Here is a 14,907-nt window from a genome sequence, read left to right as displayed (position 1 = left end):
ATTTCTTATTTCTTTCTCTATAATCAGAACTATAAGTGAACGTGACCTCGGATCCATTTTGAGAAGAGGAGAAAGAGTCTGTGGCTCCAATACTATTTGTCTACATTGTTAAGCCTCCTTTTTCCTGCCAGGAACAAGAGTAAGCATGTATGTGTTACTGTTTTGCCGCTTTAAAGTTGCTACTGATTTCAAAAGAGGTTATTGGAAAAGGCAGCCGGGCGCTTTGTTTCCCTGCCTGTCATTTTCCAACTAAGAAAAAGTGGAGAATTACACCACCTTCCGTGCAATCAATGAGCTACAGACTTTGAAACACTTCCATCCACTCTCTCTCTTCTGTCCCGCGTCAACCCCCATTTTAAAGCGAAGGAAAGGAAGACCGGTGGAAGGACAGACCTGCCAGATGCGGGGAATAAAAATAGATTTGTATTCTGACTTGTCCAAGGATCCTTTGTGATGAGCCCTGCAGCAGCCATTCTGTACTCACCCGCGCCCTCTAGGCTCCACATCCGGTATTGCTTCTGAGATTCTGCTTTCTCCTGCTGCCTGGGGCGCTGCAGTCTACCCATTAAGACACCCAAGTCATGAGTCCTGGTGTTCATTTTCCCCCTCAGTGAGTCACAACTGGCATGTGGTGAGTTGTTTGGAATTAGCTACTTTCCCAAGGTTTTGTAGCAAGCTTGAATGCCCTTGGTGATGGTTTTTGGTTTTGTTTTTGTTGTTTTATTTTTTTTTTTAACAATTCTAGGGAAGCGCTCAGCTTATTTTGAACATTCAAGATGCTACAGTGAATGTAAGTGGAATGGAAAAGATGAAGCTCGTATCTGCGGGGCTACAGACTCCGAGTCGCCATTGGGAACAGCTGGGCCTGTAGGTTTTCTTCTCTGGTGCAGTGCAAACATTGCTGCTGCTGCTGTGTTCCCAGTGCCAGTGGTGGCCAGCTGTTCTCATCAGAAACTCTCACACCATCAAGAAACGTTCTGTGCAAAGATGTGGGCAACACCTGTCTACTGCTGTTTCTGTGCCAACTCTAGATCCATACCCAGCCCTTCTTATATCATTTAGTCTCACACTGATCACACATCCTTCCATAAAAGTCTGGCTGATCTTGGATCCCTGTGCCTTCCAGAAAATTATATACCCCTGAAATTGTGTTGTTGTTTTTTTTTAAAAAAAAAAAAGGAATGTGGATACTTATCGAAGTAGTGTTTTTAACACTCTCAGGTGGATTCATTCTTTACAACGGAGGTAAAGAAGGTTTGCTATGGTGGACAAGTGCACCATATTCCTCCTCAATGCAAATAAAATAATTGTTTCTTCTCAGTCAACCATGGAAACTCTCAAGGGCTAAATAAAAAACTAAATTAAGTAGGGACAAACACAGAAGGACTGGAGAAGTGGTTTAGCCATCAAGAGTGCATACTGCTCTTACAGAAGATCTGCGTTTATCTCCCAGAATGGACATTGGGTACTAACATTCACTTATGACTCTGGCTCCAGTGAATCTGGTGCCCTCTTCTGGCGTTCAAAAGCACTACACTCATATGCATAAACATGTACACACACTTAAAATCTTTTTTTAAAAACATAGAAAAAAAGTTAACTATAAACACGATATCAGTTAGCAGGTAATGGTTGATAAATCACTCTAAGAACTGGTCAAAATGGGCATAAAATTTGTCATAAATAATAAACTGGTCATACACAAAACTTTACACTATTGCTTTGCATGCCTCTGCCGCACACTAGTGAGAAGTTTATGATAGGACTTTCAGGAAAAGCTGTCAGGGAGGCAATGGGTATCACTAAAGTCCATGAGCTCAGTTTGTGCTTAAAAGCAAAGAAGATGCCCAATTTTAACAAACAATTTATGGATGCACTAATTGTAGTTGTCCTATCTCATCTGCTTCTCCAATCATCTTAGCCAAGTAAAGCATCCAGTTCAAAACTGGAGCCCAAGACCCTTCTTTCTCACAGCATGGAAAAGATCAAGAAATTCTGAATCTGCCTTAATCATGGCAAATGCCAAAAATGTGATATTTACTGGCCAAAGTCACCGATTTGGTCCCATAAAATTGTCCTTTAACTTGGATTTTAGCAAATATCATTTAAGTTTCTACACAGATTCCCTCTAATCAGAAAATGCAAGTTTCTGAAATCTCAAATGTTGCTAATTTAATCATCAGGCTCCTGTGCTGATGCTGGTGGCATTAGTGACACGAAGAAAGAGGAGGGAGGAGGAGGAGGAAGAGGAGAAAACAGCTGGGGAGATGACTAAGTCAGCAATGTGCTTGCACACAAGCAGAAGGACCTGAGTTCAGATTCCCAGCACCTCTGTAGAAAGTTGGACATAGCATCCTAGCACAGGGGAGGACTAGGAGACAGAAGAACCCCTTCAGCTTGCTAGCCAGCAAAATTAGCTAAATTAATAAGTTTCTAGGTCAGTTGCCAATCTGTCTGAAAAAGTTGAGGATGATACCAACCACTGACCTCTGACCTCCACCCACACAAATCTCCTTGAATGTGGAGCAACTGTCTCTGCCCCCACAGCATCTCTGCCTTCCCTGTGATACTCCTAATATCTTTCTCTGAATGATTTTTCAATAATTTACTGCTCCTAATAAAAACTGCCCAGTCACTGAAGCCGTCTCAAATCCCAGGATGGTGCCACCTTCAATTTGGCCAAAATAGAACACCTGAAAGAGAAAAAAGCAGAACTAGGGAAAGAAGCTGAAATCTTCTTGGTCCTCCCCTCCCTTTTCCACCCTGTAAGAAAAGAGTTGCTGTTGAGTAAGGGAAGACAAGTTAAAAGGAAAAATATAATCCGCCTGCAGCAATGCAGAGTGTTCACTCCCAGCACAACAGACAAAATTTTGGCTAAAGAGAATAAATGAACAGTAAAACAAAGCACATGTTAGCCATCAAACAATAACAGAGAGGAACATTGTAACAAGCAAGTTTGGAGTGGGGGGGGAGTTACACTTGGGTCACTTCTAATAAAATTTCTACTTTGTATCCCTGTAGATTTATCCCCTCTTGACAGCGCACAACCAGGCAGTCAAAAGTAACTTCTCTGAAGAAGAAAGTTAGCGGTGAAATAAAATCAGACAACCTGGTTCTTCGGTACTTGAGGCTCCATTTCCAGAAGCTGATTCAGGCTAGTTCTGTTCACTCATACGGGGTATCAGAATACGGGGTATCACTGCAAGTGAAAATTTTAATAAACTTGAACTTTTAAAAAGAAAAGTAGCTTTGGAGTGAATTGCATGCTGGTCCTCATATACTAAGACTTCTTCCAAGACCAATAAAAATGTTCACACTTACTATGTGGTTAGGACAAGCTAATAAGTTGCTCTGAGTTCTGGGTTATTTCTTTCTTATATCAAATCTGACCAAATTCGATGAAGTTTTCTTAAAAAAGAATCCATTGAACGTCTGAGAAACATCCTAAAATTCTATCTCCTCCTCAATGACTCACCTGCTTAAGGTGACACATTCACACCTTTTAGCCTCCCTGTCTTCTTAATGTGACATCTGTAGCCCCGATCCTGCTGTCAGCAGCTAAGACCAAGCTGGGTGCTCAGAGGGTTCGGATGAGAGAGGCAGAAGCAAGCACAAGGCCTTTGAAGTTAAGAGCTACGACCTACATTTTCAATGGTGGAACCTCGTATGGGGTGTACAACATGAACAAGAAAATAAACAAACATTATCAGCCATAGAGATTCTGAAAGTCATACAAGAGACACAGCCACAGAACACAGACACAGTCATAGAAGAGCCACGCAATCTTGAGATGAGGAGCACCTAGATGAATTGTGTTCTTAAAAACAAAAACACGGGCCAAAAATAAACTCAGAGTGAACTTCACCAGTATTCTATCATATTATTGTTGTTTGTGGTGGTGGTGGCAGTGTGTGTGTGTGTGTGTGTGTGTGAATATGTGTGCATATGTTGACACAGAGTCTCACTATGGGGCCGTGGCTGGCCTGGAACCCATTCTGTAGGAGAGGCCGGCTGAACTTGCATAACTGCTCACCCTGTGAGTGTGAGATTATAAGCATGTCCTACAATGTAGGGTTACCAGGATTCTGCTCTGTCTTGAACATCTTAGATCAAAATATAATTAGTTTGTTAACTAAATGTGTGAATATTGCAAAAATTGGTAAAGGCAGTTAATATACTAGATATCAGACCAGGGGTCCTGCTTTTTCTCAAAGCAAGGAAAATGGGACCAAAACTTCTCCACTTAAAATGAAAATGGTTATATTAGATTGTAAAAACTTCTACAAATGAGCAAATCTTGACTGGACATTAAGTAAGGCTGTATGGTTTGGCAGGAAAGAAAACTGCAAAGCCTCCTACTGGCCGTCAGTGGGTATGAGGCAGTGATGTGAGGTGTGAAGAAACAGTCAGCCTTCTAGAAGGTCCCAAGAACAAACAGTTCACAGCAATCTGCATCAGACAGGGTCCCTCTTAACACTGACGGACTGGGGACCTTTGAGGAGAACATGGACTAGACAGTGAAAAGTTTCAAAGAGGCGTGATGTGACAAACACGTGATAAAGATCGATAATCCAAGATGGGGGAGTCTACAGCCATACCAAGATGGGGGAGATGAACACTAACCTTCAGATTAGTTTTAACTTTTGTGTTGGACCACCAGGACAGTAAATGTAATATAATTGGTTTAAGATGCATTACTGGTATAAGAATGCTCTGATTTATTTTTGTGTTTTGGTCTTTCTGATAACATGCAAAGAGCCCATGAACCCACCACACAACAAGAAAACAAGATTTTGACATTATCTTCCTCTACCGCTGTCAGAGGTTATGTATTAGTCTGAGTCCCCCTATTGCAACTCAAAGCCTGAACTAATCGATGTATGCAAATGAAGCTTATTTTGGATCACTGTTTTGGATCATGGTCATTTGACTCTTTTGCTCTTTGAACCTGTGGGAAGACAACACATTAGGGCAGGAAGTTTGACGTGGAATGGAGCTCTTCATCTCATGACCAACGGACAGAAAGGAAGAAGAAGAAGAAGAAGAAGAAGAAGAAGAAGAAGAAGAAGAAGAAGAAGAAGAAGAAGAAGAAGAAGAAGAAGAAGAAGAAGAAGAAGAAAAGGCGGCAAGAAGAAGGTGACAAGAACAGTGTCCCAAATGTCCCATAGTTCCCTTCAGGGTGTGCTTCCAGTAACCTAAACTCTCACACTAGGGCCCACCTTTTAGGCATCTGCCACCCATCAATGGCATGACTCTACCTAATAAGTGTTGAGCTAGGGACACTTAAAATTCAGACTATAGGCAACCACAAAATACATCTGGGAGTGGCCACAGAGGTATCTCCCATCACACATGTTCTTCTTGTGCTGTGACATTAGTCTTCCTCCTGTTGGATAGTGGGGTCTCTGTGCCATCTTTACGAAACTGTGAGGATCATCAGAGCTGCCTGACCAGTGGAGTTTGGAAAAAGTGTCACTGTGCAACTGAGCTACGTTATAAGGATGCCATATCTTTTGGTCTTTCTTTCTTTGAATAAAACCAGAGTACTGAGGAAGTTCATGCTAGTCCACACTGTAAATCCACGTGGAGAGGCCATGTGTAGGTGTTCTTGGTGTTAGGCAGCATCAGCTGCTAGACCTCTCCAGGTGAGTCAGCCAATTCCACTCCTCAAGTCTTCCCAAATGGAATGCAGACACCACAAAGCAAACACAAGCTAATCCTCATGTGCCTTCTCCAAATCTCCAACCCATGAAATCTCTAGATATAATTAAGTAGGGGTTTGGGGCCTTGTAGTATGAATGGCAGGCTACTTCCCACCGACCGGCTAGCTTTACCCAAAATAATTACATGGAAACTGTATTAATTTAAACGCTGCTTGGCCCATTAGCTTCAGCCTCTTATTGGCTAACTCTCACATCTTGCTTAACCCATTTCTAATAATCTGTGTAGCACCACAAGGTGGTGGCTTACTGGGAAGGATCTTAACTGTGTCCATCTTGGAGAGGAGAACTATAGTGACTGCCTCATTGCCTTCTTCCCAGCATTCTGTTCTGTCTACTCCAACCACCTAAGGGTTGGCTTATCAAAAAGGCCAAGGCAGTCTCTTTATTAACTAATAAAAGTAACACATAGACAGATAATCCTCATCCATCAGGGGCACTAAATTTTGCAGGGCTTTTTATGTAGAAATAATAATGAGAAGTCAATAAGTAGTCAGCACCATTGCATTCTCCTGTATCATCCAACCTAATAGAACCGTCTGTGTTTCTCTCTTCCATTCTTCCTACACAGTGTTGACATATCTTTGTGCGCGTCTGACAATAATTTTTGATAATGATTGATTTTAAACTTTATATTTTCCTTTGAAGCTTGTTTTTCCTCATTTAATATTATATTTATAATATTTACCCTTATTGTGCTGTTCAATAGTTTTGCCTGCTAAATGATAGTTCAGTGAAAGAATACAGTAGCTGTCTGTCTATGCTGCTCTTCAGGTGTCATTGGGCTGTCTCTGGTTTTTGCTAACATCAGCAGGGTGGCTACAAAGAACGGACAATAGCAATAGTAAATCCAATGCAGTCCATGCCAGCCCATCTCAAAGGACCTATCTGAGTACTTACCATTCTCTACCCACCACTTATTTTTTTTTAAATATTTATTTATTTATTTATTATGTATACAATATTCTGTCTGTGTGTATGCCTGAAGGTCAGAAAGGGCACCAGACCTCATTACAGATGGTTGTGAGCCACCATGTGGTTGCTGGGAATTGAACTCAGGACCTTTGGAAGAGCAGGCAATGCTCTTAACCACTGAGCCATCTCTCCAGCCCCCCACCACTTATTTTGATCTAATACTTGAGGTTATTTCCCACGTGGCTATGTATGTGTGGTGCCTCTGTTAAAAAAATAAGTGATTTTTGAAAAATTCTAAATAGCCTATTAGGAAAAAAATCTTCGGAGTGGAAAACATGGAAAAAAGATGGGTGGAAAATTGTCTGAATAGCACACAGCTCAAGACACAGCTGAAGCATTATCTAGAGCAGGGCCCCATTACAGTTGCTTGAAATTCTGAGATGCGGAAACACTACCGCAAAGCTTGCAGAATTCTGTCCAGGAAAAATGCAAATAATGTCTGTTGTTTTGTAAAATAAATTCCTCTGAAGTTCAGGCTTGGAATGACTTTATTTCATCCTCCAAACTATATATTCCAAACTTACCCCTCAAAGTCCTACGGAAATCGAACTTGGAGGCGGGTGCTGTGGGAAGCCTAAGGGCTTGATATCATGAAAGTAAGTACTTCATGGTGGGATGAGAGGCTTTCTAAAGAGGAAGAGAGAGCCACACTGCCTTCACTCACGATACCCTCGGCCATGTCATGACCTCACCAGAAGTCAAACATTCTGACACCATGCTCCTGGGTTTCTAGAACCGCTTGGTTTATAGTTCTCTTTGTGAGCTACCTGGCTCAAGGCTTCTGACAAGAGCAATAGAAAACGCGCTAGAACAATGACTTCTTGTCTCGTCAGATATTAAACATATTTTTAAAATCTAGTCCACCACTCTTATTGTGGCAGTAACTCATTAAATTTCTTTAAAAATACCTAAGTCTTTGAATATTTTTAAAAACAGTTTTAACATTTACTGATTTCCTCAGCTCTCGTAAACGAGTTGAGTAAATCTTTGACATGTGTTCATTTTACATTCGCATGCAAGTCATGGCTTTAATTTTCTGAAAATCATGTGAGACAGCTTCGTAGGAAAATGATTACCATGGCCAGCATCTTACAAGCGGCAACGCTGTTTAGCGGTGTCAACTGTCACCTTCTAGTTAGTCTGCTGCTTCCATCTTTTTCTGTGGGCTCTCTCCCACCCAAAGCCTGCTGCGTTCAGGCCCCGGCACAGGCAGGTGTGGGAGCAGAGGAGGATCTGGCAGAAGTTCTAAAGCCTCATCCGCAATGAGTTCAAATTCACTGCAATCACCGACAGCGGCTTCTCCTCTGCGTATTCCAATTGTTATTAATGGTAGGAAGATAAGGCTCGTGTTACCACACGCACGGAATTATCTGGCCAGCTTCAGACACAGAAGCTGGGCTCTCTCTGCAGTCTTCCTGCCAACAAGGGAGCATAAACAACAAAGCTGGACTCCAAAGGAGGGGCCTTGTCACTGTGAGCTTGTGAACTTTTTCGCGCCTTCTTAATACAATGCTCATCAATGCAAGGACCATTTGGCATCATTTTCACTTAATTCATGACTACTGTGTCTTATGTGAGTAACCCTAGATTCACATACCCCAAACATAATAAAAAATGTGGATAATTCTGACTTGTCCTTAAAGTTTAATCAATCTCACAAGCCAAAAACTACACAAATGTGATAAATTCAGCTAATTTCAAATTATTTTTTAAAAAAGTAAGATTTAAAGGGGAAAATTAATCCCTTCGCAGAATTTCCACTGTGAGATTTTTTAAGGGGAAAAACTTCTAAGTACTGAAAACTTTTTTGTTCCTTTCTCTTTTCTTTTTCTCAGTACAATTTTTTTTTCAATACAGGGTTTCTCTGTAGCTTTGGCGCCTGTCTGGAACTAGCTCTTGTAGACCAGGCTGGCCTCAAACTCACAGAGATTCGTCTGCCTCTGTCTCTGCCTACTGAGTGCTGGGATTAAAGGCGTGTGCCACCACCGCCAGGCTCTCAATACAAATTTTTAGAGCCACGTGGCAGAAGAGGAACGTAGAGATGCGACTTTAGATGAACCCTTGGAGGGAAGTTTCTTAGCCAGGGCTAAAGACGCTGCTCAGAGCTTGCCTAACACACAGGCTCTGGGGTCAAGCCTCAGCACTGAGCAGTAGGAGGTGCTTACCCAAAGAATATTGGACTCCACCTAAGGAACTCCACTGGCTTCCATCCTCTGAGCTCTAGACAACTCTCAAAAACATAGAGTAAAATATTCCTAAAGCACCATGAGGAGCAGCAGCAGGAAGATGTCCACAGACGCAGGGCACCTGACTCAAGAAGAAAGAGTGTGTCTTGCTGTAGCTCACCCATGCTGGACTGCTCCAGGTTAATTTAATTAGCTGCCCCAGAATACAGAATGTGATATTTCCCATCATTTCACAACAACGTCTCAGCCTTAAAAGGCAGTTTAAAACATTTTATATACCAATTTTGAAGAACAACCAATGTTTATGGTTAATATAATCAAATCTCAGACAGTAAAATCGTCACTGTTTGGTTTGCTGGTTTGGAGGACTGAACCTAGGGCCTTCATGCTAAAGGCAAACTCTACCACTGGGTCATGCTGCCAGCTCAGTCATCACAGTTTTTGTAAAATTCATTTGTCTTTCTTGTATATAAAATCTTCTTTCAACAGGGTGCCAAGGAAACCAATAACGGTTCTCAACCTGTGACAGGAGTTGCACATCAGATATCCTGCATATATGATATTTACATTACGATTCAAAGCAGTAGCAAGATTACAGTTATGAAGTAGCAATGAAACAATTTTATGGTTGGGGGTCACCACAACATGAGGAGCTATATTAAAGGGCCACAGCGTTAGGAAGGTTGGGAACCACTGCAAGGGGAGGGATGGAAAAGTGGTAAAGGGACATGCATCAACCTCACTAGTAGGCATGCAGTCAGGCTATGCTTTATATTTGGGTAGGGAGGGGCTATTGAAGGCTTTAGAATGAGACAAAGTTGACCTCACCTTGTGGTCAACCACGGTAGTGAGCCAGCAGATGGGGAATCAGGCAGGAGGAGGTGTACCATGGTGGATGGAAACAGTCTCCGAGTTGTAAGCGGCTTCTTATCCAGGGAGAGTGATGGTGTCACATGGTCAGTTGAGACTGGATTGGAGAAAGGGAAAACTTCCATCTCTGGTATGGAGAGAAATAGAAATTAAAACCATTAAAATGCTACTACCAGAAAGACAAAGATGACCGAGAACCAGATTTAGCAAGCGTGTAAAGAAAAAGAAAGTACTGTGGATGGAAATGTAGATTGGTAGTCACTCTGGAAAATCATTGGAATAGTAAAGGTTTATAACAGCATGGAGAATCCTCCAAAAGTTAAAGATTAAATTATAATATGGCTCAGTAACTCCTCTTCTAAATACATATGCAACAAAAATAAATTCTCACCCTATGAAAATTAAACTCAACTCACATGTTCATTGCAATTTTATTCAAATAGCCAGGGTAAGAACACAATGTCTGTTTGTGTACAAGTGCAAATAAAAAAGAAAATATGGTTGTTATACACCATAGAATATTATTCAACCTTTAAAAGGGAAATTCAACTTTGTGAAGAAGGCCCTGGATCCTTAGCATGGAGGATATTGTGCTAAGTAAAATAAATCAATACAAAGAACATTGTATAATTTCAATTTAATGTTTATTGTTTCTTTAAAAATGCAAATATTAGGAGTAGATAATAAAATAGTAGTTACAGAAGGGGTAGGATGCTAGAAGAGGATCAAGGAGGTCTAAGTCAAGGAATAAATATGGAAAATATGTTTAATGAAGATGTATAAAGAAGAGAAGCCTATCTCAAAATATAAAATAAAAAGCAATGTAAATATGAATTGTATATTTAATAAAATTATTTGAGATTTTTAAGATTTTAATTGCTCTTTGCAAGCAAAAACCAAATTAACTATGTGAGATTATTGTTATTCCTTTGGTCTCTGGTCCCTTTAAGGGGCAAGCCACACCCACTCCCAGTGACTTCTGACCTCTCGTCGCCATCTTGGCCTCTTTCTGTTCTCTCTCTTGGCGTGTGCACACATGTCTCTGTCTCTCTTTCTCTCTGTCTCTGTCTTTCTGTCTCTTTCTCTCTCTCTCTCTCCTTTAAGTAATAAACGTTCAGCTTTATGTTTAGCTTTATGTCTATTTACTATGTCTTGTAAGCCTTTTATCTGCGCCTGCTCACCCGTCTGCTTGGGTGACTCTCCCGGCCGTAAGGCAGCACCAGCCTGTCCGGGATGAGCCATTGTTCTGCCGCTTGCCGCGGGGGGGGGGGGGGGGGGGGGGGGGGGGGGGGGCGGGGGGGGGGAGGCACAGGCCAGCATTTTTTAGGAATATTAATTATAGCCATTTGCTTTTATTGTTATGATAATAACCATTTATTGACTACCATAGACAGACCCAGTACCATAATAGTATAAATTTCAAATATATATAATAAGAGTTTTGTAAAAATCTAGATGCACTCAGTTTTTAGATCACTAGCTGATTCCCAGCAGAAGAGCTCTTGGAATGAAGTTTAATAAAAAAACAGTTTTAAGTACAACAGTTTTAAATATTCAGATAGTATTGTTCAATAGTTAACTCAACAAGAATAATATGAAATGTAACCAAGATGCTTTTAAAGACAGTTCAGTAGAACAGGCTTAAAATCTAATGAGAAAGAGCTCAGTCACCTTTTGTTTATGTGCTTGGTAGGTTGAAAGCCCTCTGGAAAGTCCATCAGCATTCGCTGATATGCCAAACATCTATTAAAAACAACTGCCAGGCACTATGCTTAGGCCTAGGAGTGCAAACAAACAAGACAGCCCTGAGGGATTTAAAGAAACAATGTGTGAGACAATCAATCCTGCCGAAATATTTACTGCTATCACCTGGAGCTAGGCACTGTTTGTAAGAACTAAAATATGAGTGTAGAAAAATTAATTAACTAATCTGTTTGTGAAGTTCACATCCTGGGGGAGACAGAGAAAGCATGAGATAAGTAAATACAGTGTACGGGACATAGGGGTGAACTAGGCGGATAAACCAAGGCGATGAAGCATGAGGAAGATGCTACCATTTTAAATGGCTGGCTAGGAAAGACACAAGACTCTTTGGTGACCTTGCGGGATGCAGGTATCAGGGAGAAGGTCTAAGCTCATTGAATAGTCATCCAAAAGCTTTCCTGTACCAAGATCAAGAAGAAGGACGTGTGACTGCCAGGATGGGAAGAACAAGAAGGAAGAGACAGCCCTGAAGACACAACATAAGTCCTGTTGGCTCCCTTAAGGATTTGGGCTTTTCTTCTGAATGAAAGGGGGGTCATTAGTGAGACAAGAGTCCCCATTTTTAAGCAAAAGATTGACAGGAGTGTGGTTTCTGCCCTAATAGGATCAGTCTTGTTGCTGTGACTGAAGGAAATGACTAGAAATTGTCAGTCTGGATAAAAGACAGTGAGTATTGTCTACTGTAAGATGTGAAGGAAGAAAAGGTCAGCGATGATAAGTAAACAGACGAAAGTAATAAAATACTCCATTTATCAGGTCTCTTTCAACTTAAGAGTTCTAACCTGTGATGTACTATACACTGGGTCCCCCTTTCAAGACCTTGTGCTGTAAGGGTACAGTCTGTATGATGTGCAGAACACTGTTGACTCTGCGGTGTGTTGGGGTTAAGGCGTCACCCCAGCCCCTGGCACCCCTGTACCCAAAGAGTCTGGAATGTTTGGGTTAAGGCTTCACCTCAGCTCTGGCATCCATATATCCAAAAAATCTAGAATGTTTGGGTGGAAAGTTCCATTCCAAGTCCCCTCCCCTGGGAGTTGCCTCAGTTCAGACTCTGCCCCCGAAAAAGCCTGCCAAACGTTGACACCTCCTCAGAGATGCTCAAGACCACTCTCATAGGTATTTAAACAGCAACCAAGAGAACAAACATGTGGTTTTCTGGTCTTCCTTCCCCATCTCCTCTCTGAGGGCCTAGAAGTTCACCCAGGAGTGCTAGTATCCATTAAACCTGGGCTTTTTCTAATAAGATTTGATTTGGTCTGATTTGGATTATTGCGTCAGCAGAGAGGTTTACTGGGATGCAAAAACTTTTCAGGGTGGATGTCAACTTTTCTCCTCTGTAGTAAGCAAACTTCAAGAGTGAATCATGAGATATCATCTGCTTTGTTGAAACCAAATAAAATTGACTGCATGCTTTTGTAGACTTTTGTTGTGGTCGAAGGTTGCAAAGCCCTAGATTCCTTATAGTTTCCACTTGAGTTTCCAAAGGGCGGTGTGTGTGTGTGTGTGTGTGTGTGTGTGTGTGTGTGTGTGTGTGTGTATACATCCAGCAAAGTTCCTCCTTAGCCCTTCCTGAGAGCATCCTTCAAAAGATGTTCTCTGAAAAATCTCTTCAGTCCATAGCACCTAGAAGTAATTTCTCAAAGCAGTTAAAGAAGAATGGCCCATATTGTGAGATTGTGTCTCTCAGAAGTGACAGAAAAGCTTCTCCCATAATACTGACCAACACAGCTGCCTAAACAAGACGTCAACAATGACGGGATTAATTAATTAATTAATTAATAGGCATGCTAATCTGGAAGGCAGAAACCTCATCTCAAGGGATCCCACAACGTTAGACAAAAAAACTACAGACTGCGGAGGGGGAGAATTAGCCTCTCCCAGGGATGAGCCCCGGCTCAGTTATTCAATACAAAGTGGTTGGCCCTGAAATCATATACACAAAACAACGTTAAATGGATACAGCAGGTTGTATTTACATATGTAGTTATTATAGAAAAAGGCACTGTCGATTGGAGAGGGAGTTGGTGGGTATACTGGAGGCATTGGGGAAGGGAAGGGAACGTAGGGGTGGAGGAAGAAAAGGGAAGAGGGGAAGCAATGCAATTATATTTGGACATGTTTTTAAAGGGTCCATAAAGGTCAATCAGAAGTATACTCGATCTAAATTATAAATTTCTAAATATCCAATCAATGTCCGTGTTGGTTTCTTTTTAAAAGAATCTATAACGGAGAATCCCAAAAGCTCCAAGAATCTACATTTTAAACATCTAACCACAAGGTGGAGGTCTAAAGCAAAGCTCAGAAGCCACAACAGAGCTCCTTAGAAGCCAAGACTCTTTATCTAGCCTTAGAGTTCTCAGAAACTGCCCCAACTGACTTAGTATTTTAAGTTCCAGGAAGACAGGGATGATATGTCCGTGGCCTTTTGGAGGGAAAGCACACGTGGCACACGGGTATTCGAGGAAACCCTGACAAGTGCAATGTCAGGGGGTGAACTGAACACATCGATCATACCAGACACTCTGAGGTCTGACGTATTCATAACGGTGTTTATAACTGTCATTACGTCAGTCAGTCATTCGTGAGTTCATCAACGAAAACTAGCGTGATATTTAACTTCCAGATATCTTTCGGTTGGTGTCGACTAACTGATTCCATTTACTCTGGCAGCACTGCCAGACTAGTGGCTTTAAGGATTCTGAAGCATGGGTATGATGGAGGTGTCGCTCTGGTGTTACTTTACTTGGGTATGGCAATGTGTGACTTCCCACGTGAGCTCTGGTAAAAGTGAAACTTTTCTGCTTCCTTTTCAGACGAGCGGACTTAGTCAGTTCCCCAACTGCGCACCAAATACCTGTGTCTGATTCACAAATTCAGAAGCTTCATTGTTTTTAAAGTAATCTAAATTTCTTCTGGTGTAAATATTCTTCCCTATAAAAACAAGTAACGAGCCAGGAAGTGGTGGTGTACACCTTTAATTCCAGTACTGGGAAGACAGAGGCAAAGAGATCTCTGTGAGTTCAAGGTCAGGCTGGTCTACAGAGTGAGTTCCAGGACAGCCAGAGAAACCCTGTCTCTGAAAAGAAAGAAAGAAAGAAAGAAAGAAGGAAGGAAGGAAGGAAGGAAGGAAGGAAGGAAGGAAGGAAGGAAGAGAAAAGAAAGGGGGATAACAAAAAGAAAAAACTAAGCTAAAATATAAAATCTAGGAAATAGAGGGCTGGAAAGATGGCTCAGCCATTAAAAGCTAGGCTCACAACCAAAAATCTAGGAAATACAGTATAGAATGTTGTATCTGTTCTACTTCTGTGTGCTTTCCCTTGTTTTATATGCCACAGAATAGAAGGGAGCTGTCAGTCTCAGCTTTGGTAAAATTCTTCAGGGGGCAGGGCAGT

At 41.5% G+C, this 14,907-nt stretch overlaps 1 long non-coding RNA gene across 5 annotated transcripts in view; it reads right to left on the bottom strand.

Annotated features, from left to right (window-relative positions):
• Positions 1-691: 691 nt before the first annotated feature.
• The window catches only part of LOC125398272 (uncharacterized), a 91,928-nt gene continuing 77,712 nt past the window's right edge, over positions 692-14,907 (bottom strand). For 4 of the 5 annotated variants that reach the window (XR_015737916.1, XR_015737917.1, XR_015737914.1 and 1 more), the window contains 2 exons: positions 9,710-9,878; positions 9,137-9,401 (listed from right to left, as the gene is read on the bottom strand). This is a non-coding gene — a long non-coding RNA (uncharacterized LOC125398272). Of the gene's footprint in view, positions 2,694-9,136; positions 9,402-9,709; positions 9,879-14,907 lie in introns of those variants that run through there. The other variant, XR_015737915.1, reaches the window with a different exon arrangement.

Source organism: Myodes glareolus, chromosome 5 (genome assembly GCF_982192425.1).
Source record: "Myodes glareolus chromosome 5, mMyoGla1.1, whole genome shotgun sequence".
Taxonomy (NCBI): Eukaryota; Metazoa; Chordata; class Mammalia; order Rodentia; family Cricetidae; genus Myodes; species Myodes glareolus.
Note: the sequence above shows the minus strand (reverse complement) of the source record. Positions and strands in the feature narration are given on the sequence as shown.